The sequence below is a fragment of the Aquarana catesbeiana genome, linkage group LG05, assembly GCF_042186555.1.
Source record: "Aquarana catesbeiana isolate 2022-GZ linkage group LG05, ASM4218655v1, whole genome shotgun sequence".
In the NCBI taxonomy this organism is placed as follows: domain Eukaryota; kingdom Metazoa; phylum Chordata; class Amphibia; order Anura; family Ranidae; genus Aquarana; species Aquarana catesbeiana.
The window spans coordinates 300,198,642-300,226,056 of record NC_133328.1 but is presented as its reverse complement, the minus strand read 5'-3'; the positions used below and the strand labels follow the sequence as shown (position 1 = coordinate 300,226,056).

The following is a 27,415-nucleotide window of genomic DNA, read 5'->3' as shown; positions in this document are numbered from 1 at the left end:
TTTGTTGTTTTTATTTAGAGGATTTAACTTGGATTGGGGAAAAGGGACATGGGATGCCCAGATAATTGATCTTGTTAAATTGAACAAACGATTGTTTCTAAAGCTCTCCATACTCCTCCAGCACATCACTTGTGTAAACTCCACTTTCTATACTGCGCAATCATAGTTTCCTGATACTGCTAGCACGTGTTTAGGCTCTACCCTGATTAACAGTTCGATAACAGCCATTTGCTGGCAGGGGTCTGCAGTCCCCATTGATTTAGCAACCAATAGCAATGAAAAGAATACTTCTTGTGCTAGCTGCAAAGCTTAGTGGACTTCTGGTCCCAGACAGTCCTATGCAAATCCCACCAACCCTCCTGGCTGCAGCAACTTGACTCAAACACCAGTGACATCACAGCCTCTCCCTCTGGCTTCATATCTACTCCTGGCATGTCTCTCCCAGACTTCTCCACTGTGCCTGTCACTCACAGACCCCAAAAAGGATACCTCCTAGTGACTTGACCAGCAATGTTCCCCACTGTCCTCTTCCTGCTCCTGTTCCAGACACCTCTCAATGACCCTGTATGGAGAGATTCCTTCCCAGGTCCTAAGCTCCAGACCTGAGTTCACCCCCCCAACATAGGGGGTTCCCTCCAGAGCCACAGCAGCCTAACACTCCATCACTAATTCTTCCACTGGACAACTCCTCCCACAGCAGGCTGACCGTGAGTATATATAGGAGGCCTGCCCCCTGCCAATCCTAGTTGGGGATTGGTAAGGGCTCCCAAATACACTCTATGCCATTCCCATCCTCTGCCCTGCCTTTTTCCTGAATCCTTTAGAAACAGAGGAGGCGCCAGAGATATGAAGTACATGTCAGTCACCTACTGCTATACTCAAAACCACTCCCAGCCCCTAGATCAAAAACAAGCAGGCCTAGCTCACAGCTAGGCCTGCCTAATGTTACCTGCACTGGCTGTAACAAAAACACAACTACTCTAGCAACCTACCTACCTAAGGTAGAGGGTGCCACATTACCCTTACTCACTCTTTCTAGAACACTTGAAATATCTGGGCATGCAATTTTAAATCTGTTTTTTGTATGGATATTTCCCAAGACAGATAAGGAAGTGAGAAGATTTTTTTTTCCAAACTGAGTAGAGTTCTATTAGACAATTGTCACCAGAGCTGGTGTCTCTATCAGAATATTCCCTCTCTATTCCTTTCATAATATATTTAAGTATTATCTAATATGTCACACTTGGGCATGAGATCATAAGAATTACAAATGCATGCATCTGACAAAATGAATCAATTAATATGTTTAATTGAATGTATCTGCAAAAGTAAAATGCTTGCCCTTTCTACTAAGTGACATTGTTAAGACTGACATGTAATAAAATGTAATAAATATGCATATTTTAAACTAAGAACTCTGCCATGAAGCTTCAGAAATGCTAACATGTCCAAAGAGAAATAAATAATGTAAGGGTTCTCTACAATGAAAGTCATGACCTCTCAGAATGTGTAATTATTATGCAGAAGTTTAAGCCTGACACAAATGTGACTGATAGCCCAAGACATGAAAATGTCTCTATTGGCCCCCTGATAATAATGCATGAAAAATGTGGGTATTTAAATACACTGGCAAACGTGCCTGTTTGGGTGCAGGAAGGGATGCAAAATCTAACAATGTCTCTGAAACCTACAATATGGATATCAGTTTTCTGTTAACTCTGAACAAAGCGCTGCTATTTAAATCAAGAGATTATGGAGTGTACATCCACCTTGGGGAGAGGTTCATGCATTTATTACACCTAACTAAAAGATAGATAGATCAAAGAGCCACACTATAAATAGTAGTGAACAAAAATGCATATATCCAAAACATCAAAACAAATGTGATATCGTGGGGTGTTACGGTGACAACATGAATGCTATGTAGTCAATTGTGTGACACTCATGTGCAGCAGAATCCAGGTGCAGATACACTAATATGCTGATATAGTGATATAGTTCTCAGATAGAAAGAGTTTGAATCAATCCTCTTTGTGAGTGTTCAAAATAGACCCCTTTCACACAGTGTCAGTTTTTTAGGTGGACCTGAATGGATGCTCCAAACAGTTTTATGGAGTGACGGATGTCAGCGGTGACATGTCCGCTGATATCCGATCCGCTATATTCAGATGGATGGGAACCATATTTTCCATCCATCTGGTGGATCGGATTGGATGAAAACAGACAGGCAGATCCGTTTTCATCTGATCTCCCATAGCAGGGAGCGGAGATCTGACAGGTCCATCTCTGCACAGTGAGCAGAGACAGACCTGTCATCCGCTGGCTCAGCGGGGATCAACGGATCGATCTCTGCTAAGCAAACGGAGCCGTCAAAAATGGACATCATGTGTGAAAGGGGCCTAAGAATGAGCATCCATTCACTAATAGGGTCTACAAATCATGACACCACCACCTCAGTAAAGATGCGGGTTTACCAAATATAGTGGACGCTCTAATTAAAGAGAGGTCAAATGAGCATGTGGCCAAACACCCTGGCCGGGGTATTTACAAGACTCTCCCACAAGCACCACTCAAAGGTGAGGATATGGGCTGCACTTCTTATCGCGATGGTACCCAAGTGAGACTGCAATCGACATAAAGGAAAAAGCGGCACATAGTGTAAAACCTTACTAGTTGTTTTATTGTAAAGATAGATTGCACTTACATTTCAGAAGTAACATGAATCGCCTATTAAAATTGCCGGCTGGCTAAAAACACAGAAGTGTCCTGCACTTCCTGGAACACACGATGACGTCAGCACATCGCTCCTTTCCATTGCTCATTATCAGCAGGGAGTTTAACCAATCCTTACATAACATTCAAGTAAACACCCGATTACAGTGGTTACAAGGATCATAAAAATAAAAAATAAAAATACAGTAAACTTAAATGTTAGTGAAGGAGGTTAACTTAATAACACACTAGGTACTCACTTATATCATGTGACATATATATAGATTCAAAATTAACTGTGTCTCTCCACTGATCGACTTAGTAAAGCAGGAAATTAGATAAAGTAATTGTGTGGGGACACCAGGTCTTACAAACATTGTACTGCCATCTAGAGGGCATAGCCAAAATAGCCACTCAGAATAAATAATGGAAAATAATTAAAAAAAAAAAACTCAGACTGGCAACCAGAAAACAGTATGAAAGAGGGGACACTAATGAGGGGACACTAGATTTCTACATTAAAATACTGCCATCTAGAGGATAAACATCAAAATGATTGCTCAAAAATTCATATAATGGAAAAATTTGATAAAATCAGCTAAATATAATGTATGGGGACACTAGGTATTAAAGTAGAAAGATGGAAATATTGCTACCTACAAGGTATGACCAACATATCACTCGGAATTCACAATAAAAGATCAGTGTCCTCAATGGTTAGCCATTGCTACACATGGGTGTTACATAATTGACATATTAGCATTCATGTTGTCATCGTAACACCCCACCATATCACATTTGATTTGATGTTTTTATATATGCATTTTTGTTCCCTATTGATATATGCATTTTTGTTCACTACTGTTTATAGCACGGCTCCTTCTTTTATCCATTAGTTCTCGTCTGTCCAAAAAATATTTTAGCAGAGCCGCTGCTTCCTATTTTCATTTTTGTTTGTATTATTTATTATCACTGTGATTTGTTGTTATTCTCCAAGTGCAGTTTTGAGTTGGTATAGTATGATAATCTAAAGCTATTTAATTAACTGCAGCTGGATTCACATAATTTTGTTTTTTGCTAAATTGAGGTGTTTACAATTTATAATATATTTAATATTGCACACATCACTGTGGTGTGTTTCATTTCAATTTGGGAAGTGCAGTCATGGATATTTTTGACTATAGGACAGCCCATGTAGTCAACACTAAAGGAGTTTTTAATATCACTAAGGAAGCTAAGCGTGACCTGGGAGGTCTTTTTATGAGACTGAAAAATCTTAGTCTCGAAAATATACACACCCAGTGGGATATGCCTTTTTGGAACAGTACATCGCAGATCCCCCGTAGACTGAGGTTGGACATCAGTCCCGCAAAGGATGAATTAGAATTGGATTGGCAGAGTAAATTAATGCAGGATGAACAGAATAACGAAAACCCTCAATCCAATGGTGGACCACAAAGGGAGGGTCCCTCTAATGAAGAAGGAACCAATAGGTTGAATTTTCAAGTGATACAACCTAACACACCTCAAGTTCACTCTATTTAGAAAGATGGACATCATATAGATCCCCTTATAGGGGCCCTAGAAATCATTGGTCACAACAACAACAACAATTTAGGAGCCCAAGGAGGGCCTCCCCCTACAGAGCTCCCTTTAGGGGACAGGGGAGAAAAGGAGGAGATAATCATGATCCTCACAAAAGGAACCAAAGGCAACAACAACCCCAACACCAACCTCCCAGCCACGATAGGGGTTATAATTATAGTTACAATGTTACAACACAAAATAGGGTTTACCCTTTACAAGAGAGAGTGGCCCCAGACGGATTTCAGCCATTATGATAATTGGCAAGATGGACATGACCAAAATAAGGATTGGGAAGATCATTATGGTGATAGGAATGCCTATGGAGATAGACGTCCAGTCGATAACAGCAGGAATTACACAGACACAGGGGAATAACCGAGAAGAATCCTTTCATTGGTGTTTTCCCTGCCCAATCAAGGGGTAAACAGGTCAGTAGAACAAAGAGAGGAACTAGAGGGGGGAGGAAAATACAGGCAAAAAGCAAAAGGACACAAAAGGGGATGGGATATTCAATCTCAGTCAAAAAGTATTAACAGACGCTGAAATAAAATTTTGGATAAGGGCCTTAAGTTTAGCAAAACCCCCCCCCCCCCCCCGAAGTCTGAATAAATTTCAGACCTATATGGATGTGCACAAATTTAAATATTAAACATATCGAAGGGTCCCCACTGAGGTTCAGCATTCAAACCTTTCAAATGCTTCCCTGCTTGTAAACAGAAAACCGAAGAAACCGGAAGTGACAAACTTCTCATTACTTCCAAGTTTGACATCAAAGAAGAAGGGCGGGAACTTCCACCCCTTACACTTCCTGTAAAAGTGATCAAGCAACTCTATACTTTAATCACTTTTAACTTGTTGCAAATCGCTGCCACTAAAAAATGATATATTGGTCATCATTGCAGTTTCAGCAATGACCGAGATATCACCCTTACCATCCAAGGACGAATGTGTATGTAGGGATGATGGAAAGCGATTTCAATGGCAGTCGTGCTTTCAACTTGTAGTCAACTTGGTAATAAAGATCACCTTCACAAAAAAGTATTCTTTTTCTCCAAAAGCATTTGCTTTTCAGAAATGATCAAAATAACCAAGGCAAATTAAATAAGTTACAATATGTACAGTAAATTATATAATAAGATGCTTTCTGTGAAGTCCTCATGAATAAAGTCTATTGATTATGGCTGGATTGCTTTTAAGATTTTATGCCAGAAGGACTCTGAATCAGGGAGCTGCATTGCCCACATAGGTCATAGTCCAGGATGGCCAGGCTGCCAGGGGTGGCACCCAGCTACCCACATATTATATTGCTGACTGTCAACTTCTGCCCTGGAGTAAGGCTGGGCATAGACAAGTTGATCGATGGATCGACTTGGGTACAATCAGCCTGCCAATACATGGATCGAATTTAAGCTGGTCCCTCCTGAACTGGTCGAGATTTGAACCATCTATGGCCAGCTTAAGCCTTGTGTAGCTATGACAATTGAACTTGCTAGTGTAATATTAGAGAGTGGCCCTATATAGTCCTGTATTTTTATACAACTTTGTGACAGAAGACACTGAGAAGTTTTATCAGCTTTTTGACAAATTGTGGCTTCCAACATTTCTCATGCCAATAATTAGAAACAGTGATCCATCCCCTAACCTTAAGATTTAAAAGAGAAGTATGGGTTTTGGCTTTTTTGCAGTTTTATACTTACCTAGGATTCTGATGCTGTATCTGTCCCCCGGCGCCTGTCAGTCACAGCTCGCTGCTCTGCCCCCTTCTGTGATAGCAAAGAGCAGACTTCAGTCCACTCTCTGCTGAAAACGGGTTACAGGAGTGCAAAATGACTTGCACGCCTGTGATCCATAGGAGAAGTACAGCCAAACAAGCTTTGGCTATACTTCTCCTTTAAAGTATTTGTAAAGGCACAGGGTTTTTTATCTTAATTAATTCTATGCATTAAGTTAAAAAACCTTCTGTGTGCAGCAGCATCCCTCAGCCCCCCTAATACTTACCTGAGCCCCATCTCGATCCAGCATTGTGCATGAGTGCCTCGGCAACCTGGGACGCCCCCTCCTGATTGGCTGAGACACAGCAGCAGAGCCATTGGCTCCCGCTGCTGTCAATCAAAGTCAGTTAGCCAACGAGGTGAGAGAGGGGCAAGGCCGAACCGTGGCTCCGTGTCTGAATCGACACACAGAGCAGTTACTCGGCTCAGGTGCCCCCATAGGAAGTTGCTTGCTGTGGGGGCACTCAACAGGAGGGAGGTGCCAGAGGCACTGGCGGGGGAGAAGAAGAGAATCCAGGTTGCTCTGTGCAAAATCACTGCAACAGAGCACTTAAGTATAATATGTTTGTTATTTAACAAAAAAAAAAAAAGACTTTAGTATCACTTTATATTATGTATAGCCACAAAATATCAAGACAATGATATTTCCTTGTTACTGTAATGGAGTATATGGAAGCTTAAAGGCCAAATGCTGTATAATAACACTAAAAAATATACAAGCAAATAAAAACAATCATTGAACAATCAAGTCCATATGCTAAAATTCTGTGGGGACAAAAGATTTTTTTTTTTTACAAGAAATGGGGACAAAAGATTTGACTGCAACAGAACTCTGCATAGAAATGAAGCATGCTGTCAATATAGCATAAATGCATTTATAAGGATCTGAAAGAAAGTTTTCTGATATCCTTTTTTTTTTTCTGAATGGTATTCAGAAAACTTTTCATTACTGGCACCATTCTCCACTTCAGCTCTATTTGCTAGAAAGACACTGTCAAATAAAATTAAAGTCACCCACAGATCAGTTTATTGAATGACAGGGCAGAGCTCTCTGGAGGAAGCAGGATCACTGCAGGTCTCCACACTGCCAAAACACATATACTAATTATTTCCACGTTGGTTGACACTGCCAGCAGACCCTTTTTAGTTTTATATGCCATCACAGAATTGAATCCTTTTAAGAAATTATTTTCTGATAGCCTGATACAGAATCAGTGACACGTGCTACAGGTTAACATAGAATTTTGCATTATTGCAACGCCGCTTCTTGACTGCAAGGCTGTAACTCTGACTTACAAACTATCGAACAACGGCTGACAAATGGAGGAAACAAAAGAGTGCACACAGTGAATTCTTTCATCTAAGGTTCACTGGATTTGTTTCTTAGGTTCCCACTTAAATGTTAACATACTAATTAAAGTTTTTATCTTGCAAAGTGAATTTTCAGTTAACTTAGAGAATAGGGGAAAAATAAGTGATAATTCACATTGCAAAAGATATCCAATGATGTGAAAGGAAAAATAAAGGCAGGATTGTTGCTCACACATTACTGGATGATTAAAGAGAGCATAGCTTCACCTCATTTATCAAGTTATAGTGACACTAAGACCCCTTTCACACTGGGGCAGTTTTCACGCGTTTTAGCGCTTTTAGTTTTTAGTCTTTAAAAACTGCCTCCCATGCCGCCCGAATGTAAAAGCCCGAGTGCTTTTACACTGAGGCGGTGCACTTGTGAGATGTTAGGAAAAGTCCTGCAAGCAGCATCTCAGGGGTGGTTTGGGAGTGCTGTATACACCGCTCCCAAAATGCCCCTGCCCATTGCAATGAATGGGTAGTGCTTTGGAAAGAGCCGCAACACAGGCAGTTTTAACTCCTTCTTTGGCCGCTAGCGAGGGTTAAAAGTGCCCCACTAGCGCCTGAAAATCACTGCTTAAACAGCAGTAAAGCACCGCTAAAACATGCAGCGCTTTACCGCTAAAGCACGGACGGCCCCAATGTGAAAGGGGCCTAAACAATATACTTATTCTCCAAAATAATCCATACACATTTACTACTTAATGGTACTGTAATCTATTTTTCATAAATTGTTTCTTTATTTGTTTTTTTGCCTTTGTGTAACATTATCTGTGAGCTCCCATACCTCTCCTATTCTCCCTTACTTTTGTTTTTTGGAACACGCAGTGTATGTTAGTTGTCAGCGACAACTTTATCAGGGCTGTTCTTCCAGCCTCTCCATTACCACACTTATGCCGGCTATAGAAGGATCAAAATTTGTCTAATTCAGCAGGGACCGACTGAGATTTGATCCATCTATTGGCAGGCTAGTTGTGCTGAAGTCTATCCATCCATGTCAGATTTTTTGCACGTGATTACTGGTGGCGGCTATAGCCGCTACCAGTACTTATTGTGTTCTGCCAGCAGTGAAGGCTCCCCACCGGCAGAACACAATAGCGCTGTATGAGGGATTAAAAGGAGGAGGGAAATCCTCTGTAAATCATCTCTGAAGATTCTGATACAAAATCGACAGGGACAGTCATGTGGGGCATATCCATCAGAGATGACTGATGGAGGATTCCGCTCCTCTGCTAGCCATCCCACATTGCTCACACTTCATATGCTTGTGAGGCAGCTCCCAGAGTGTCTTATGCAGCAGCTCTTACAATGAGCTGGCTGCAAGTTTACAAACACAAGAGCAATATGCCACTTAGGATCTGTTTTTATGTACAAAACAAATATTCATTCAACAAAAGTGACCACAATAGCACCAATCGGCTTCCTGTAGTGACATCTGCAAGTTGCATCACAAGAATCATGCTTGCTCCTCCCACTGATTCCTCAGTAAGGCTACTGTGACACTGGGACCGCCCAAACATTGGCACTAAAGCACCATTCATTTTAGAGGTGCATTAGTGCTGTTTCATTTGTGCTTTTCGTCCACTAGTGCGGCGCTTTTAGCCCCCGCTAGCGGCCATAAAAGGGGTTAAAAGCGCCTGTATTGCGGCGGTTCCGAAGCACTTTTCAGGAGCTTCAGAAGCACTGCCCATTCATTTCACTAGGCAGGGCATTTTGGGTAGCAGTGTATACAGTGCTTCCAAAATGTCCCAAAGATGCTGCTTGCAGAACTTTTTCTAACATGGCACACCGCCCAGGTGTGAAAGCACTTGGGCTTTCACATTCGGGCAGCATGGGAGGCAGTTTTCAGGTGCTTTACAGGCGCTATTTCTAGTGCTAAAATGCCTGAAAACTGCCTAAGTGTGAAAGGGGTCTAAGGTACAGAGCAAGTAGATTGTGTCATGTAACTGCAGGATAAAGCAGCAGGAAAAAGGTAATGAATCTAAATGTACTATGACTATTACTATGTCATCTATAGACTATTGACATTTTTGTCATTAATCAAAGGGAAGAATATAAGTATTATCAGGTTTAATGACACTTTAAGAATACATATTTGAATATAATTTTTAAAGCCAGAGTTTAGTGTCACTTTAAGTGAAAATTCATTAATGGACTATTTGCTGAGAAGAATAATGTGCAAGCAAAAATCCTTTTTTCCTTTTTTTTCCCCTTGCAAATGATTGGTTATTCTTTGTAAAGTACATGTTCAGTTAGCTTCACCTCAGTCACATAGATGTATGAAAATTTATTTTGAGAAGTGAACAGTCTCAATTCTTTTAGTAAATAATACCCGCAACTTACAAAATCCATGAATACCAAAGAGGCTAAAACTGTCAGGGTCCTAAGGCGATTTTTAGAAGTTAAATGAAAAGACCTGGTCTGAGGTCTGACAGCCTTTATAGCTTGCATAACTATTAGGGGGTAGACATGTGTAAACATTATCCAGCCACCAAACAATATTTCTCTCAGGGCAACATATAAGGAAACATGTTTAGACCATCTGAGTGTGTCCAGTAACCTTTGACCCCACCGAAATGCTCATTTACACTTGCTTCAACACACATTAATGGCTAGTTTACACTTGCTTCAAAAACAAGGCTTCGGACATGCTTTGTTAAAGCTCTCTGAACGCTAGTCACAGCTCCTGTCACTAAATAAAATGGTTAGATTACAGTCCTGTTTACAACTTGCTTTTGCTTTGCTTTTTAAAATTATACCCCATATAGCTTTAGTGGTGCTTCAAAGCGTCTTCAAAGCCTTCATAGAAGTCTATGGCAAAGTTCACTGAAGCCCCAATGAAGCCTCATCGAAGCCCCACAAAGCCTCACCGAAGCCCCACCGAAGCCCCACCGAAGCCCCACCGAAGCCTCATCGAAGCCTCATCGAAGCTCCACTAAAGCCTCATCGAAGAACCACAGAAGCCTCATCGAAGCCTCATCGAAGCTCCACTAAAGCCTCATCGAAGAACCACAGAAGCCTCATCGAAGCCTCATCGAAGCACCAAGCAAAAGCAAGGTGTAAACGGGACTGTAAGCTAACCATTTTATTTAGCGAAAGGAGCTTTGACTGGCGTTCAGAGAGCTTAAACAAAGCCTGTCCGAAGCCATGTTTTGAAGCAAGTGTAAACTATCCCTAAAGGTTTCCAGATCCAGTCTTGTTGTAGGTGTCCAATGTGGAATAAATTCAAAACGTGAGAAAAAATATATACCAGCATAAAAACACACACTCTTCAGTAGAACACTTATTTTCACATAAAAAATGGAAACGATTATCTACAATTAGTCACAAAAAAAATTGCTGCACAGATCAGCCCTGTATCTCACAGGCTGGCTCTGTATTGAGGCGAAGTTCAGCATAAAAAACACACAGTCCACCATGATACGAACAAAAAATAAATGCAAGGAGCCCAAACATAAGAGGGGATGTAGAGGAGGACGTAAAACGCAAAAGAAAAAGAGAATAATCGGGGAAGGTATTTATAATCTCAGTGGAACTGAACTATCAAGGACTGAATTACTAACTCTTGACAAAGGACTGAAATACGCACCTAAACGTAATTTGAATAAATTTGAGGTGTATGTGGACATTCAAAAGTTTAAGAGAAGATTGAATATTCAAAAATATTTGATGAACCAAAGTCTGAATATCCAACAAGATAAAGTTGACACACCTGGAAGAATTCTTCATAGTAAATTAAGGAACAAATCGCTATTCAAGCCACAAAATCCGAATAATTAACACTTAAGCCCCGTACACACGGTCGGACTTTGTTCGGACATTCCGACAACAAAATCCTAGGATTTTTTCCGACGGATGTTGGCTCAAACTTGTCTTGCATACACACGGTCACACAAAGTTGTCAGAAAATCCGATCGTTCTGAACGCGGTGACGTAAAACACGTACATCGGGACTATAAACGGGGCAGTGGCCAATAGCTTTCATCTCTTTATTTATTCTGAGCATGCCTGGCACTTTGTCCGTCGGATTTGTGTACACACGATCGGAATTTCCGACAACGGATTTTGTTGTCGGAAAATTTTATCTCCAGCTCTCCAACTTTGTGTGTCGGAAAATCCGATGGAAAATGTCCGATGGAGCCCACACACGGTCGGAATTTCCGACAACACGCTCCGATCGGACATTTTCCATCGGAAAATCCGACCGTGTGTACGGAGCATTAGAGGTGTTTAACCGGATGGTTATACAGGATCTGGAAAAACTAAAAGTCAAAAGGAAAAATGATCCACAGAGTATAAAAAGAGGGATTAAAGAACTGGAGAAGAATAAAGAAATAATAATTAGACCAGCCGATAAAGGGGGTGCAATTGTTGTTCTGCCAAAGGAGTATTATCAGAAAGAATTACAGGATCAATTAAATGATACGAATACATATATCAGATTAAGGGGGAACCCAACAAAGGAATACAAGAAAGAACTTTCAGAATTAATATTGTGAGGAACCCAAAAAAATATTCTTACTGAAAAAGAGGCGAAATATTTGGTACCTGATACATGCAGGATCCCGATAATATATACCATACCAAAAACTCATAAAAATCAAATACACCCACCAGGACGTCCCATTATAAATGGTATACAGTCCATCAATTCTAGAATAGGCCAATACGTGGACAACTTTATACAATCTCTGGTGTTGGAAACAAGATCCTTATTGAAGGATACTAAGCATCTAATACAGGTTCTAAGTAGTGTACATTTGGGATCAGAAGATAATTATTTCCTAGCCATGGCAGATGTAGCATCTTTGTACACCATAATAGATCATGAAGAAGCTATTTCTGCTTCTAAATGGGCGATGGATCGTTTCAGTAAACTTATTTCAAAACAAATGCGTTATGTTCTACGACAGGGGTCTCAAACTGGCGGCCCTCCAGCTGTTGTGAAACTACAAGTTCCATGAGGCAATGCAAGGCTGACAGTTACAAGCATGACTCCCACAGGCAAAGGCATGATGGGACTTGTAGTTTCGCAACAGCTGGAGGGCCGCCAGTTTGAGACCCCTGTTCTACGATGTTTGGCTTATGGTATTCAACACAACTATTTTTGGCATAACGGTGAATATTATAGACAACTCAATGGCATAGGAATGGGGGCCAAATATTCACCGAGTGTTTCCAATATATTTATGGCCAAATGGGAGGAGCAGACGATTTTTGAGGACATACCGGAAGAATTGGTCATTTATAGGAGATTCATAGATGACTTTATCTTGATATGGAAGGGTGGCGAAAACAGCCTGATAGCTTTCTTTGAAAAATTAAATAATAATCAAAAAAATATACACTTGACCTACGAGATTAGCAATAGTCAGGTTAATTTTCTGGATTTAACAATAAAACTGGATAAAGGCACTATTAGTACTCAAACCTATTTCAAACCAGTGGAGAGAAATAGTTATATTCCAGTTGATAGTTGCCATTTTGAACCATGGCTAATAAATATTCCGAAAGGCCAGTTGGTACGTCTCAGAAGAAATTGTACTGATGATAACATTTTTTTGGAACAAGCTAAACAAATTGGAACAAAATTTATTGGAAAAGGCTACAATCAGGAATTTATTGAACAGAAGATAAAAGAGGTATTTCAGATACCAAGACAAGAATGAATTCAGGATAAAAACAGGACATCAAATAAGATTCCGGAAATCCCCATGATAATGAATTATAATATCTAACATAAGGAGATTGAAAAGATTATTGTGAGATATTGGCCACTTCTTATGGCAGATAGACAATTGCAATCAATTTTACCTGAGAGACTCCGTTTCATTTACAGGAGGGCCCCCACCCTCAGAGATCTGGTAGCAAAAAACGTGAAGGACCCCCCAATTAAATCATATCAGATGACCTTTTTTCAGGGGAAGGGGTTCTTCCCCTGTAAGAGGTGTTATGCATGCATAAACACAAATTATAATGGTCAGAAATGTACTAGTTTCGTATCCACCAGTACTAAAAAGGAACATGTGATTAGAGAGTTCATTTCTTGTAGGACAGAAGGAGTAGTCTATATCCTTCAATGTTCTTGCCAATTACAGTACATAGGGAGAACAAAACGCCCCCTATGGAAGCGTTTAAGAGAACATATAAAAAACATAAAAAGTGGGTTCCCTAAACACAGCGTATCTCAACATTTTGCATTACATCATAATAAGGATCCATCGTCACTTAAATTTTGGGCAATTGACAAACATAAGCCTCATTGGAGAGGAAGCAACAAAGTAAGAGAATTGAGCAAAAGTGAGTCTCGTTGGATATTCAAGATTGACACTTTTGCTCCCAGAGGCTTAAACATTGAATTTGATTTGAATTGTTTTATTTCTGATTTTTAACTTAATAATCAAAATTTATTTAATAATTTTTAAAAATGTTTTAATATTTTTATTAATTTTAAACATTGGAATATATTATCAACTCTCTCTTTTTTGTTTTTCATTTATATTGTCCTTATCCTTGTGACATATTGTCCATACATAATTGGGATTGTATAGTATTTTATATATACATGACTGTTTGTGATATTATTTATTATATTCAGTGCCAAGATTTATAATGTCATTTAATGTTTTAGGATGAGCTATACATGTATTCGGCCACTGGAGGGAATTATTTTATGTAATTAATGGATACCCAGTAATCGGATTCCTATTTGTTTTTACTGCTATGTAGCTTGTTTTTTTATCATGTAATTTTTTGTGATTTTCTTATTAGCGAAAGATGCACTTGTGAAAAGTTTTTAAACATGAGGAGGAAGTGAATGTAATAAAGTTTGTTAAGGAGCGCTGAATCTATATGATGATACCGTTGATCACCGAAGGTTACCCTGGCAACCGGCACGCTTCAATAAGCATATAAATGGAGACAGGGCGATCACATGGCTACCCTTGATAAAGTCACGTGACATGTGACGCAACACGTCGGGAGGAGCCACTGACGTCACCTGACACATTGTGTGAACGGTGAGCGGAACCTCATACTGCGGTTTCTGAAGCACCTGATTTAAACCTGTACTATGTGAGTATTTGGTGATGCGGATGCGGTCTGTGTACATATATATGGTCATTGCGCAATGATATTTTTGTTCCTTTTTTGCTGCATGACATAATTTGAACTGGGAGTATTTTGCCTTAATATCGAGCTAGCCGTAGAGATGCGTGGCTGATTTATACAGCATCCTGTCTTTGGGATTAACTGAAGATAATCGTTTTCTAATTTATTTGATGAATAGAAAACAAGTGTTTTACTGAAGAGACTGTGTGTTTTTTATGCTGAACTTCGCCTCAGTACAGAGCCAGCCTGTGAGATACAGGGCTGATCTGTGCAGCAATTTTTTTGTGACTAATTGTAGATAATCGTTTCCATTTTTTATGTGAAAATAAGTGTTCTACTGAAGAGTGTGTGTTTTTATGCTGGTATATATTTTTTCTCACGTTTTGAATTTATTCCACATTGGACACCTACAACAAGATTTTTTTGGGCAGTGTATTTTATTCTTATATTTCTGTATTGATTAAGGATCTTTATATTTTATTCCTACGTATTCACGTTTTTTCAGTAGGTAGTTGATTATCAGCACACTTATAATATATTTATTATTTATTGTTTTGAGTGGTTATCAGAGCACCTACCCACAAGAGCAGCTTTTAATCATTTGGTTATTACCTACAGTCACTTTTAATTTTGTTTTTTTTTTTATACATATTTGAATAATCACATTTCTTTCACTTCATTTATTTGATTTTATCATTTTCTCACTGTATGCACTGTGTATTGTATATTTTAACACTGAGTCACGACTTTCTAACATATCAGCGCTTTAGTAACTGTACTTTATACTTAATATTATAAGGTACTTTTTGATCTACCATAAAACAGGTGCTAATTTTAACTCAGTGAATTCTATTCCAGTAAGGGGTGGGATTGCACCTGGAGTACTCAGTAATGCACATCGGAGGATTTATTGATTATTGCAGTTTGCACATAGAGATACTGACTACTGTTTCATGTTGTATTTTGTTTGATTTAAACATTTTATTTTTTCACATGTTGCTATGTATGCTGCATATCTTTAGTCATGTAAACATCTTTTATAAAAGAGGATCTTTAGCCATTGAAAAAAAAAAAAGTAAGCAGCTACAAATACTTTTAATAAAAGGATACTAACCTGTCCAGGGATCCAGCACTGTCTTCACCTTGGCAGGTTCTTTGCTGGTCTTTGCATCCCCAGCGCTGCCATGTTGACTTTGGGCTTCCCACTGCACATGCAAGAGCTGCGCTGCGCCCTGTGAAGGTCCAGCAGCCTTCTGGGACGTTTGAATCATCCCAGGAGGCATTGGTTAGGGTGAACACTATCGTGGAGTGTGCACATGGGAGCAGGTATCTATCAAAACTAGGCGCCCCCACCCCAAAAAAAATCCATTACTGTCAGAGGAGGGAGGGATAGAAACAGTGGAACTTCCATATTTTTTTTTTGAACTTCCATTTTAACTGAAGTTCCGCTTTAAGGTGGCCAGAACATTGTTGGGGAATGTATGTACACCAATTAGTGTGTGACTATCCGCTTGTCGACCTCCTCCCGTAGGGATATGGTAGCAGAGAGGCTCTCCTGCGCTGAACCACATATCTAATATGTGATTCAGCTCTTCCAGGTAGGGGACACGTCGGCTGTGCTGTGATTAGTCACAACACAAACTGACCAGAGGGTCCCGACCAATGATTGCCAGCTGGGACCCTCCGAACGGTCCTTTCAGCGGGGATGTACCTGTTTTTGCTTTCCTGCAAAGCAGGGAATAAAACCCGACTCATTCCTTAGTAAAAACAGCACACAGTGAATGCACCAAGCACTGTTAAAGCTCGTACACACTATAAGAAAATTGGGCAAACATTTTCATATAAGAAAAATCAGAAAAGAAAGACTGCACATGGTCAGAAACAATAAACAACAAAGGGTCATGAAGGGGGATAAATCTTTCAGGGGGCAAGTGGCTATATACTGTAGTCAACATAGACAATGTAATACATAATAAGGGAAATAAAGGATTCATCGTGGATGGTCTCTTGCTTACTTTTTTTCTAATCATTTGAAGACACAGAAGGGACAATCTTTATCTTGTGGTCTGAAGTGAATGCTTCTAATAACTTTAACCGTTGTGTGCTCCTGTTGAAACACACCATATGTATAGAACAAAACACCAACTTATCGTATATACTCGAGTATAAGCCAAGTTTTTCAGACCATTTTTTTGGCTGAAAAAACCCGCCTCGGCTTATACTCGAGAGAGGGATAAAATGTCCGAAATGGAGGAGAAAAAGGGGCAGGGCCATGCCGCTGGGTGACGCTCGTGAATCGGCCCAGCGCCCCTGTGAGTTTCTCCTCCCTCCCAAGCTGTGTCAGATTGCTGTGCAGCCGCATAACGATGTCCTGCCTCCTCTTGTGATAGACGGCACAGTGTTCCAATGCTAGTAATCATTGTGCCGTGTGTCATAGGAGCGGGACATCATTACCGCGGCTGCACAGCGATCTGACACAGCGGGACATCTCATTAGATGGCCAGATCTGACACAGCGGGACATCAGGAACTGCTAAGCTTTATATGATGCACTGGCAGGATATATATACAGGTCCAGAAATTATCTTACAGCTATGGTGGACACAGACAAATCACATAATATTCAAAATAATATTTTCTATGCTTAGGTCAATTGTTTTGTATTATTCAACCACTACCCAAATGGACGGACTAGCTTTAGTTTTATGCTAACCAGATCAGATGTCATAGCCACGCAAAGCAAGCCAGTGTTGGAAGGATGTCTAGTATAAGTGACCTCTTGAGTTACAGTATAGTGACAGGAAGCCTTGGCTAATGAAAGCTTGGCATGTGTCTAGGAGAGGCTTCCTAGCCTTAACTGACCAATATTTTATTACCGGTATCTGCTGCATTTCCCATCCTAGGCTTATACTCGAGTCAATACGTTTTTCCAGTTTTTTGTGGTAAAATTAGGTGCCTTGGCTTATATTTGGGTCGGCCTATACTCGAGTATATACTTTTCCAGAAAATCAGTTATTTGTGGAGATATTGTTTATAAAACAGAAATTATAATATAATAATCTACCAGACTTAGTAAAGTGTAATCCAGGGAAATATCCAGAATAGGATCACTAATAAGGTCTCAGATCTTGAAGTGGAACCCCACGGCAAAAAAAAAAAAAAAAAATGGTGTGGCCCCCCCCAAGACCATACCAGATCCTTTGGATCTGGTATACATTTTAATTTGAACCCACACGCCAAAATTTAAAAAAGCGGCGTGGGGTCTACCCCAAAATACACACCAGACCCTTATCCGAGCATGCAGCCTGGCAGGTCAGGAAAGCTGGGGACGAGCGAGCGTCCCCCTCCTGAACCATACCAGGCCACATGCCCTCAACATGGGGGGGTGGGTGCTTTGGGGCAGGGCAGCTCTGTGCTCCCCCACCCCAAACCACCTTGTCCCCATGTTAATGGGGACAAGGGCCTTTTCCCGACAACCCCGGGAGGGGGTTGTTGGGGTCTGCACGTGGGGGGGCTTATCAGAATAAGGAATCCCCTTTAACAAGGGGGCCCCATATCCCAGCCCCCCTCTATGTGAATGAGTATAACAAAATCCTTTATTAAAAATAGCTCCAACGTGTCTTCTTTCTCCGGTGGTCTTCTTCCTCCTCTGCCAATGCCTTCTTCCTCCGGTTCTTCAACATTGGTTGTCAGGAAGAGGCCTTGGTCCCCATCAACACGGGGACAAGGTGCTTTGGGGTGGGGGGGCACCACATTGCTTTTTTGGGGGGGCGTGGGGTTACCCCTCAAGATCCACACCAGACTGAAAGTCGGATCCCGTTCATTGAAGTCGCATGGAAGTCAGACATGAAGTGGCAGGGCAAAGTCAGATCAGAAGTCGTGCAACTTCCGTGTCGGAATAGTGTGAACATAGCCTCATTGGATGAAGAGGAATTGTCTTGGACCACACATAAAATACACTAACAATAAGGATAGCTAATGAACAGAAAAAGTTGGACAGATTACAAGTTGTGTACCTTTCTAAGTAATAAAACTGCATTTCTTTTGTAATACTTTTTATTATAAAAGTAAAAAAAGGGCAACATAAAACTAGTGCGATATTTGACACTGTTTTTGATAAACTAACACATCTTTATGTGCTTTGATGGATGTAGTATCAATTCTTAACGAATTCTCAAGGTGCTCATCGGATATTTTGGTTTTAATTTTGCCCTCCGTATGCTTCATCCTTGAACATAGTTGCTTACAAATATAGGTGCTGCCAAAAACTGATGACCTGAATAAGGCATGATTGTGAAGAGTGGGATATTTTTCTTTGTGAAGATAAAAGTTATAAAAGTCCAATAAGGCTCGATTCACACCTATGCATGTTGCTTTTGAGCGTTTTTGGAGGGTTTTTTTTCATGCTTGCCACGTTTTTGAGCCGCGTTTTTGCCGCGTTTTTGCCGCGTTTTTGCCGCGATTTGCGTTTTGCGTTTTTTTTTTTTTTTTTTTTTTTCATTTTTTTTTACAGTCTTAAAAAAAAATTACAAAAAAAAAAAATAAAAAAAAAAAAAAAAAAAAAAAAACGGCAAAAACGCTGCAAAAACGCATCAAAAACGCTGCAAAAAAGCTGCAAAAACGGTGCACTTGCGTTTTTGATGCTTGTCCATTGAAATCCATTACATGCAAAACGCTGCTTTTTGCATGAAAAAAAGTCCCCGACCCTTTCCAAAAACGCAGAGATACAAAAAAGCATTGATGTGAACATGTTCCATAGGAACCCATGTTAAAAAATTCCCATGCATTTCTGCAAAATGCAAAATGCATCAAAAAACGCGCTAGTGTGAATGGAGCCTAAAGCGACACTGACAATTTTTTCTTCGGCTGCATGTGTTCTCTAAGGCCTGATTCACACCTATGCATTTCTAGTGCTTTTTGCATTTTGCAGATTTGCACTACAGAACGTGTTCCATAGGAAACCATGTAGATGGACTGTAGTGCAAATCTGCAAAATGCAAAAAGCACTAAAAATGCATAGGTGTGAATCCAGCCTTAGTGTACATGCATTTTTACCAAAAACTCCCCCCAAAAAATCAACATTTTTAAAAAAGTTTACGATTTTGTGTTGGGCTGCATTCATAGCTGTCTTGGGCCACATGCAGCCCTTGGAGCATAGGCTAGACAACCCTGGTTTAGAGGAATAAAAAAAAAAGACCAAAGCTGCGTTTGCAGAAGCCTATGAACATAATTTATGCGCATACACAAAATAACACACAAAAACGAATCTGAAAGTGAGCAAATGCATGTAAATGTATTCTAGTGGCCATAATAAATTATTATTCTGGTTAGTAAATGTGCATAAGTTTGAGCTAAAATGAGCATTTTTATGCTTGATTTTCTTGCCATCTCCTGTCTGAAAGATCCTGCATAGATAGGAGTATTTTAATATGCCAGTGTGCATGAGGCCTAAATGCTTTGTATGGTAAATTTACAGGAGTATTGTTCACTTTAAAAAGATGTTATCACTATAAACACATTCTGTGCAAAATGACTGCCTCTGTGTAAAACTGCTCCTAGACCCACTGATACTCACTTCACCAACAGTGGAGGCTGGTGCTCCTTTTTTGGGGGGGACGGGAAACAGACTGCAGCCACCGCAAACCCCCCCGCTTGATCGTCTAGCACTACTTACCCCATCAAGTGTAGGGGGCGAGTTCCTCCCTACTTCTACTCCACAGCAGCTTCCCGGGTGGCATGGATGGCTTCTTGGGTGGCTTCACGGGCGGCTTCCTCCCTGGTTTTACTTCACAGCAGCATGGGCGGCTTCACAGGTGGCTTCCCCCCCTGCTTCTACTCCATGGCAGCTTCACATGTGTCATGGGCAGCTTCTTGGGTGGCCTTTACCCTAGGTTCACACCTATGCATTTTTAGTGCGGTTTGCAGTTTGCAGAAACGCACAACAGTCCATTTAAAATGGTTTCCTATGGTACACGTTCACATGTATGCGTTCTAAAGCCGGTGCGTTTTTGGGAAGGATCGGTTTGTGTTCTGGCATTTTGTGTGTAATAGACTTCAATGGAATCACAGCAAAAATGCAAGCATTGTGTTTGTGATGCGATTTTTAAAGTGTTTTGCATTTTTTATTTTTCCCTTTTAAACACTGTATTTAACTAGTTGCTAAGGAGCGGGCTGGGAAGCCAGCCACTACATCCTTAGCAACCGATCAGTCATCAGCTGTATGTAAGAAAAAAAATTGCTGGCAAAAATAACAATTGTGAAAGAAAAGGCGTGGGGGTCCCCCCCCAGGTCCATACCAGGCCATGTTAAGGACATGTGACCTGGTATGGCTTGGGGGGGGGATGCTCACTCGTCTCCTCCCTTTCCAGGCCTGCTGGGCTACATGCTCGGATAAGGGTCTGGTATGGACCGTTTTTTCCAAATTTTTTTTTCCAGATTTTTTTTCTTTTACATTCAGCTGTCAGCAGTGAACCCCGTTGACAGCTGATGACTCATCGGTTGTTGCTTCCTGGCCTGCTCCTTTGCAACTAGCAACCAATGTGTTAAAAAAGAAAAAAATTCAACCGTGAATTGCATGAAAATTGCATGCAAAAATGCATAAAAAAACCAAGGGTTTAAAAACGCAAAACTGCAAAACGTGCCTGAAAAATGCATCAAGTGCAGCCCGCATAGTCTTAAAAACTACATAATTATTCAAGTAAAATCCATCTGTGTGCAATTTAAGCATCACATTGTTTCAAAATAAGTATACCCAGGGCTTTTTTTCAGCCAGAACGCGGCGGAACGGCGTTCCGCCACCTCTGGCTGCCCTGTCCTCTCGTCTCTCTCCAACCTGTCACTAAACACAGAAGACGGTAGAGAAAGTTTTTACACTATTCACTTCTACCATCTTCTGTGTGTTATTGCTGGGCACCTGGGGCTTGTGCAGGGCTGGGAATTTGTTAATTGGTACCCCGAGTCCCGATGCCACAAATACCCGCATTTTATTTCCATTCCTGTGGTGCATCGGAAAAGCCGGCTCCAGTCCTCGGCCCCGCTCCTGCCTGTCAGACCTTAGCAGCACAGATCCGAGTGAAGCGATCTCGCTGTGCGCTACAGGTCTAGTAGGCAGAGACTGCACAGTATTGAAAAGAAAAAGCCCGCATACACCTGCTTGCTGCCCTGTGAAGCTGTAAACAGGTGGGAGAGAGCTGTTAGGGGAGAGCGGGCGCTTATGCAGAGATGCAACAGTGGAGAGGTTTGAAGCTGTAATGCAGACATGCCAGCTGGAGGAGGTGAGGGGCTTTGCCAAAACAGGTAAGAGCTGTGAAGGAAAATGGGGGCAAATTGAGAGCTGTGTAGGGAGGGGCAGGTTGTGTAAGCTGTCCACCATCCACAGCTATGGGTGTAAGCTCTGGATGGGGGGAGGGTTAATTTGTGGACAGTCGTATAGAACTGTGCTCTGACTTGGCAAACGTGGAAACTGTGGACTGTGAGAGAAGAGGGGAGCTGTGGACTGTGAGAGAAGAGGGGAGCTGTGGACTGTGAGAGAAGAGGGGAGCTGTGGACTGTGGGAGAAGAGGGGAGCTGTGGACTGTGGGAGAAGAGGGGAGCTGTGGACTGTGGGAGAAGAGGGGAGCTGTGCACTGTGGGAGAAGAGGGGAGCTGTGGACTGTGAGAGAAGAGGGGAGCTGTGGACTGTGGGAGAAGAGGGGAGCTGTGGACTATGGGAGAAGAGGGGAGCTGTGGACTGTGAGAGAAGAGGGGAGCTGTGGACTGTGGGAGACGAGGGGAGCTGTGGACTGTGGGAGAAGAGGGGAGCTGTGGACTGTGGGAGAAGAGGGGAGCTGTGGACTGGGAGAGAAGAGGGGAGCTGTGGACTGTGAGAGAAGAGGGGAGCTGTGGACTGTGGGAGACGAGGGGAGCTGTGGACTGTGGGAGACGAGGGAAACTGTGGACTGTGGTAGAAGAGGGGAGCTGTGGACTGTGGGAGAAGAGGGGAGCTGTGGACTGTGGGAGAAGAGGGGAGCTGTGGACTGTGAGAGAAGAGGGGAGCTGTGGACTGTGGGAGAAAGGGGAGCTGTGGACTGTGAGAGAAGAGGGGAGCTGTGGACTGTGGGAGAAGAGGGGAGCTGTGGACTGTGGGAGACGAGGGGAGCTGTGGACTGTGAGAGAAGAGGGGAACTGTGGACTGTGAGAGAAGAGGGGAGCTGTGGACTGTGGGAGAAGAGGGGAGCTGTGGACTGTGGGAGAAAGGGGAGCTGTGGACTGTGAGAGAAGAGGGGAGCTGTGGATTGTGGGAGAAGAGGGGAGCTGTGGACTGTGGGAGACGAGGGGAGCTGTGGACTGTGGAAGAAGAGGGGAGCTGTGGACTGTAGGAGAAGAGGGGAGCTGTGGACTGTGGAAGAAGAGGGGAGCTGTGGACAGGGGGTACAGAGGTAAGCAATAGATGGTTACTTTGGGAGGGAATATCTAAGTACTGCTCATTGTGCTTATACTTTGTTGGTGCCCTGTGTGATACAAATGCCTCAAAACTGCACAATACGCACTTTTGAGCCCTGTGTGTTATGCAATGCTAAGAGCAGTACTCTGTGCCTCTTGTGCAATGTGCAGATTATTTGTCAGTGCTTTACGTCTTTCTTCGAGGAATACTGGGGGGTTGAGGGTGGAGAGTTGGCTGGGAAGGGTGAGTTCCTGTACCTATTTTCTGAGAAAAAAAGCCCTGAGTATACCTATATCTGCAAGGTCTCTTACAGCAGGAGTTCAGTGCATCCCCTGTTCTGATTTCAGCCCAAATTTTTGGCTGAATTCGCACCTGAAACAGACCAAAAGACGTACAAGGCTCCGGTGCAATTCGCACCGGAGCCGCTGTGGAGATGTGTGAACCGGCTTCATAGAGAGCCGGTCACAACCCTCTGCTATGCAAATTGGATGTGGGGAAACCCACATCTAATTCACAATAGTGTGAACCCAGCCTTAAGCAAACTGAATCATCAAATGCTATAAAAAGAAGTCTTAGATAAAGTACTGGATCAACACTACAGATATGTAGTTTAAAGAAGAACTCCAGCTAAAACCTTTTTTTTTAAGTTTTGGATCATTTTTGATTAGGCATAGATTCTTTTATGGTTTTTATTATGGGTTAATTTCACAAAGCTTCAACAAAAAGAAAATAATCTTTTTTAAGTCATATAACCGCACTTTTCAAATCGCACTGAACTCTGGAAGTAACTGTCAACTTTTGGAAATAGGGTGTTGTGTTAGCTTAGTGAATTTTGAATCTCTGTCTCCATTAGGAAGATTTCCCCTCATTATATGTCCCATATATATATTATTATATGAGATAATTGGCAATAGAACAGCAGGTAAGGGGAAGTTCCCAGTGCAGACATATTCATCATTTGTTTTAAAAGTTTCTTTGTCTTACTGATATACAACTTTAGGCCTTTCAGAAATGTTTATTCATTTTCAGATCATGTAACACAATTCATCTAATTATGTGACTTCGGAAGACAATTGTGTGCTCCAAAATGTACTTACTTTCAGGACAAAAAAAACCCCCAAAAAAATAAATACACCAGAATTCCAGACTTTTTAGTTATTACAGCTAATGTGAAAAATGATGCACATTTTTTTTATCTTGATATTTTGAAATTTTAGATTAGTGACATACAATCAATTTACTTCCGGGTTGTGAAATTACATAATAAGGACATGTGTGAGAGATGCAAACTTATGCCAGGCAATATAAATTTATAATGATTATTGCAAACATGTATCAATAAGAAGACAATTATCTCTAGGTGACCTCACAGAGGAAACCCTTCCCTAAATTAAATCTCTATTGAGCAATCCGAGGGCTGACCTTATTGGCCCTATCTGAAAATACTAGTATTAGATTTGTGACATAAAATCAATTTACTTCCAGGTTTTGAAATAACATAATAAGGACATGCGCAAGAAATGAAAACTTATGCCAGGCAATATAAATTTATAATGATAATTGCAATCAGCTATCAATAAGGAGACAGTTATCACAAGGTGCCCTCGCAGAGGACACCCTTCCCTAAATTAAACCTCTATTGAACAATCCAAGGGCTGACCTTGTTGGCCCTATCTGAAAATACTAGTTACTAAAGGCTTGCCATATACTTGCCATATACTTGACATATATTTCTGATGAACCATGAAATTCACTCAGTGGGTGGCCCCATCCAATCAGATACAGTTGCAGTTTTTGTGTATTCTGACACCCGCTGCTGGCAGCTTTCAGAATATAATGGGCAGCAGGAGTATTTACTGTATCTATCTGTGCTGTTTAGCATGGATGGAAGAACCTGCTGGATTTCTTTCATTCATCCTGCAGGTTGAACCAAAGAAATCTTATGCCGCGTACACACGACCGGTTTAGCTGTCGGAATTAACTCTGACAGTTTCTCCGACGTAACTCCGATGGAATTCCATTCAAGTGGTCTTGCCTACACACGGTCAACCCAAAGTCTGACCAAAGTCCGACCGTCCAGAACGTGGTGACGTACAACACTTACAACGGGACTAGAAAAAGGAAGTTCAATAACCAGTAGCCTATAGCTTCCATTTCGTACTTGCTTCAGAGCATGCGTCTTTTTTGGTCCGTTGGACCAGCATACAGAAGATCGGTTTTCCAGACAGGAATTGGGTCCATTGGAAAGATTTAGAACATGTTTCATTTCTAGGCCCGTCAGATGTTTTAAAAAAAAAAGTCCCATGCGGCCTACACACGATCGGTATATACGATAAAAAGCTTCCGTCTGACTTTTTCTATTGGACAGTTCGCTCGTGTGTACGCGGCATAACAGTATATTTCCAGTTTTACTATGCAGGTGATCTGATAGCTGCAATACCTTCAAAAATTTCCCCTGGCACAAGTATGTAGATTAGGAACTTTGACTTCACGGGTTGCATATTTCCTCTATATCACTGGCTAAGAAAACACTAATGCCCCGTACACACGGTCGGACATTGATCGGACATTCCGACAACAAAATCCTAGGATTTTTTCCGACCGATGTTGGCTCAAACTTGTCTTGCATACACACGGTCACACAAAGTTGTCGGAAAATCTGATCGTTCTGAACGCAGTGACGTAAAACACATACGTAGGGACTATAAACGGGGCAGTAGCCAATAGCTTTCATCTCTTTATTTATTCTGAGCATGCGTGGCACTTTATGTGTCAGATTTGTATACACACGATCGGAAATTCCGACAACGGATTTTGTTGTCGGAAAATTTTATAGCCTACTCTCAAACTTTGTGTGTCGGAAAATCTGATGGAAAATGTGAGATGGAGCCTACACATGGTTGGAATTTCTGACAACAAGTTCCTATCACACATTTTCCATCGGAAAATCCGACCGTGTGTACAGGGCATTAGGCTGGGTTCACACATGTGCGGTGCGAATTCCAGCTCCGTTTTCTCTGCAAAGAGAAAAAACAGCTGTTCAGCGGTGCCTCTCCATTGTAGCTGCGGATCAGTGAGCAGGGAGAGGGGGGAGAGGGGGGAGGTGTAGTGAGGAGAAGGAGAGAATTCGTGTTCAGAACAGAATGCATCTGCGAATCAGATGCATTCCCATAGAAGATAATGTGCTTGTAATTTGCACCTCAATGCCCAGAAAACACACACTTTTTTGGGCAATGAGCAGTGCGAATGAACAGAACAGAATGCATCTGCGAATCAGATGCGTTCCCATAGAAGATAATGTGCTTGTAATTTGCACCTCAATGCCCAGAAAACGCACACTTTTTTGGGCAATGAGCAGTGCGAATGCAACACACATATGTGAACCAGATGCATTCAAACTAATGCATTTTAAAATGTCCTGCGAATTGGATGCGGTGTAAGCGGGGCCTGAAGCTATAGACAGCCAGGTAACTAACATTTTCAGAAAAAGGCCTGCAATTGCAGAGAACATATTTCTCTCATGAAATTTGAATTCATGACATCCAAGATTATATCTTGGTGTAAAGCATCTGCTTTTTATTTTTTCAAAATAATAGTACATAGATAAAAAAACAAACTTACAATGGTTATGGTTAACTAATTTTATCATATCTCAGAAATAAATGTGTATTTACCTAACTATTATATCCGGTCTTCTTTTGGGAGAATATCCAGAACCACAGAATTTAGTCCAACCTACAAAAAATATACACGATTATGAGAATTTATATATTATAGACATTTTTTCATTTTTAAAAAGTGTATACTTTCATAAACATAAAACCATTAATGTGATTAGGTCACAATTGGCATGGATCATGCTGGGAAAATGTTTTAATTTGATACTGGAAAACATGCAGATAGCATTAAGAAATAATGGAAAGGTGGAAAGGCGCTTATGATCACAGTATTTGCTATGGACACATTTAATAGTTTTTCATTGTCTGAATGCAGCTCACCAGTGGCGGCTGGTGTTTTTTTCTTTTGGGGGGGCGGTAAACAGCCACCCCCTGGTCTGCAGCAGCGGTAACCCCGCCCTCGGGAAGACAGCCTGGACATCAAAGCCCCGCACTTACCCCATCTAGAAAGTGGGCAGCCAGCGTGTCCGGCGTCTTTCTTCCTCCTCCTGTGCTGTGGTTCACGGCGCCTTCAGGGAAGTCCCCGTCAAGTCCCCATGCATCAGAGGGGGCGGGGCAACTGGCTGGCCCCACCCTCCGTTATATAAGAACAGTCAGAAGACGAGAAGCGTCACACAGCGGGAGCCTCCCTCCATGCCATCATGGATGCGGAGCGGCCCGAAAAGAAGACAAAGACAAGAAGATAAAGACAGGAAGATGTAGAGAAAAAGATGAAGAGAGAAGCGTCACACAACGGGAGCCTTTTATCCAATCATGGATGCGGAGCGGCCCGAAAAGAAGATG

At 41.5% G+C, this 27,415-nt stretch overlaps 1 protein-coding gene across 11 annotated transcripts in view; it reads right to left on the bottom strand.

Annotated features, from left to right (window-relative positions):
- The window catches only part of LOC141144787 (poly(rC)-binding protein 3-like), a 1,428,155-nt gene that overhangs the window by 833,373 nt on the left and 567,367 nt on the right, over positions 1 to 27,415 (bottom strand). For 10 of the 11 annotated variants that reach the window (XM_073630801.1, XM_073630798.1, XM_073630799.1 and 7 more), the window contains one exon: positions 26,630 to 26,690. The exons of the other annotated variant lie outside the window; for it this stretch is intronic. The gene's annotated coding sequence lies outside the window, so the exon portion shown is untranslated. The remainder of the gene's footprint in view (positions 1 to 26,629; positions 26,691 to 27,415) is intronic. 11 annotated transcript variants of the gene reach the window in all.